We start from the raw sequence: 3,025 nt of genomic DNA on the forward strand, positions 1-3,025 counted from the left end.
ATTAAGTAAAATAATTCTTAATTTCTCTTTACTTAATGGAAATCCTTTCTCTTCTTCTTATTCATTTCATTATTAGTTAAAGAATCCAATTAGTTCGGGTACCTTGCCTTAGAAATCTATCTGCAAAATACTGAAATAGATCCATCTTTTAAGCAACAGACTCCATAGCCCAATGGTAATCTAGACATAAATCAGCCATACAATTCAAACCAAATTTTAAACATGTATAACTAGCCTAAGATCCGAAAACAAAAAAACCAAATCTAACAAAGAGATCCTACTAGCAGGGCTAGATCCCAATGTCCAAAGTGGTTTTGTGGTTACCTTTTTAGTTTCTCTAGAAACCTCAGAATTTATAGAGTGATAACAAAAACAATAGTGGAAGTGACCACAGATGTCCCCTTGCATCTAACTCATGGATGGACCAAGATTTTATGCTGGGGGACTGTTGGAGTCGAGGTTTAAGTTAGGTTAATCTAATGAAAATGTAAATACACAATATGAATGTAAATGTAAATGAAAAATGCAAAATGAAATATGAGATGCACATCTAATGAAATTTAAATTCCATTTTCCATGGAGGGAAATGATTTTAGGAGATATTTTTTTGCAATCTATTCCTCACAATGATATGCACATCGAAGAACCTCTCAGATACTGTCTTGAAATACACTCAAATAACAAATAATATGTCACCATTCGTTGGATTTGTATATATAATATCTAACCAAAATTCATTATTATCTACAATATGGATTTGTATATATATTTCTCGGAAGGCTTGTTTAGATTCTCACATGGATTCACTAATCTCACTCTTTCATGACATGTACTCACCTAAAATATCCAATCCAATAAATCCAAGATCCATTTCAAAGCTCTGAGTATTCAAGGAATTTATGTTTAACATAAATACTCAAGAAATGCAAGCTTCGCAAAAAAACATTTTTTGGAAACATGTAAAACACATATTTTGGAAGAGGAGAGAAGAGAATAGGAGAGGAAAGATAATCAAAGATGAGAATAGGTTTTTTAGGTCATATCCATGGTAAAATACTCAAGGAAGCGCGACAATCTGACCAAATCTGTGAAGGCCTCAGGGTTTGATTTACGTGTTCATTTTATGAACAAAAGAGAAATTTCATAGGCAGTTAAGAAGCTACCTTTAGCTAAGGCTAAGAGGTATTTCGAGGATGTAATTTCCCACAAATAAGCAATACATTTTCACCACTTTTGTGGAGGTGTTGCAAAAAATGCCCAAGCAAAGTCTCAAAATTCTAATGGACAGGGTCGATGGCCTATCAAGTCAGCTGAATTTTTGTTAGGTTTACTTAAAAAATCAAAGAGAAATGTTGAAGTAAATGGGATTGAAGTTGATACACTTTATATATCTCACATTCAAGTGAACCAAACTTAAGAGAAGCAAAGACAAACATATCGTGCCAATGGAAGAATCAATCCTTGTATGTCATCACCACATCACATTGAGCTAGTATTGTCTGAAAAGTAAGCGCCTGAAAAAAGAGAGGTTGAAACTCAAATTTCTCCAAGGAAAGCTGATAGAATTCGAAGTGTTGCCTCATCTTGAGATGCTAAGGAAGTTTGAATTATAACACACCAATGTCATATATTTTAGCACACCTTTTTTCTGAGGATCAACCAAATTAGATGGTTTGAAACGTCAACAATAACTTAATGATGTGATTAATTTGGAACACAATCTCATGTTAGAAAATTATATATTATGGAGCAATGGAACACATAAAATATTGCATAAATATAAACACATAAAACACATAAAATAAGAGAGACACAGATATACGTGGTTCACCTAGTTTGGGCTATGTCCACCGAGAAATAGCCAATCCTTCTTTTATTATATTATCCAGCAAACTGAATAGATACAACCTATAGCAAATCCGTTGTAACAACCTCTTCGCTCTCAATCTCCTCTCTCTTCCTCACTCAGAATACAGATCTACATAGATGCAATACAATTCCCTCATATATAGTGAGGGGTTGCCTTCTAGGGCAAAAAACCCTAAATTAAACATAACTTCTACCATCAGATCATCTTCCTAATGAATGGTCGAGATTAACTAGAAATTACTAGACTTTTACAAGGCAATTTTACATCTATTTTTAGCTTCGAGGGCACTGCCCCCGAACCGCCAGGGGACTGCTGGCCCCTGGACCCCCCCAGCCGGGGAGGATTTACCCCCCTGTGTGGAGGGGTGTACAATATTCATGGGGTATACATCTAGCTGAAACCTTTGAATACAGAAGATAATCCAGCTCCACACCCAACAATCTCCCACTTGGAGACTGATGATAGCAACACCACTGCTACTTCATTTGCTAGACAATGACTCCACTTTGGACCTGACTGTTTCTCATCTTCTTCATCATACTTGAAGACCAATTGAAACTGAGCAGGTTCTCAGTTTCTCCCTGGTTACAACTTTTGTTAGCATATATGTAGGATTCTGGCTAGTGTGTACCTTTTCTAGCTTCAACTCTCCATCTTCCAATGATGACCTTATGAAATGGTACTTGAGCTATATATGTTTTGTCTTGGAATGAAATGCAGAGTTCTTTGCAAGATGTATGGCACTCTGGCTATCACTGTATAACATGCTCAACTCCTGCTTCTTACCCAATTCATCTAAAAACCTTTGTAACCAAATCATTTCTTTATGAGCCTCTATGGCAGCAGCATACTCTACTTCTGTTCTTGAAAGTGCAAGAACTCTTTGGATTTTTGAAACCCAACTGATAGTTGTTCCTCCTACAGTAAACACATATCCTATAGTGCTCCTCCTGTTATCTTTGTCACCTGCCATATCTGCATCAACATATCCCTGTAGAGCAATGTTTGCACCACCAAAGCTTAATGCTTGATTTGTGGTACCTCTCAAATACCTGAGAATCCACTTCACCACCATCTAATGTTCTTTTCCTGGATTGTTCATGTACCTACTTACAACTGCCACTACATGTGCAATATCAGGCCTTGTGTAGAGCA

At 36.3% G+C, this 3,025-nt stretch overlaps 1 pseudogene; it reads left to right on the plus strand.

Annotated features, from left to right (window-relative positions):
• The first annotated feature begins 1,045 nt into the window (after positions 1-1,045).
• On the plus strand, positions 1,046-1,588 carry LOC149172620 (large ribosomal subunit protein uL22z pseudogene; annotated as a pseudogene).
• Positions 1,589-3,025: the final 1,437 nt, after the last annotated feature.

Source organism: Pinus tabuliformis, chromosome 4_2 (genome assembly GCF_031772625.1).
Source record: "Pinus tabuliformis cultivar Carrire ecotype Pingquan chromosome 4_2, CPIR1, whole genome shotgun sequence".
NCBI classification, from domain to species: domain Eukaryota; kingdom Viridiplantae; phylum Streptophyta; class Pinopsida; order Pinales; family Pinaceae; genus Pinus; species Pinus tabuliformis.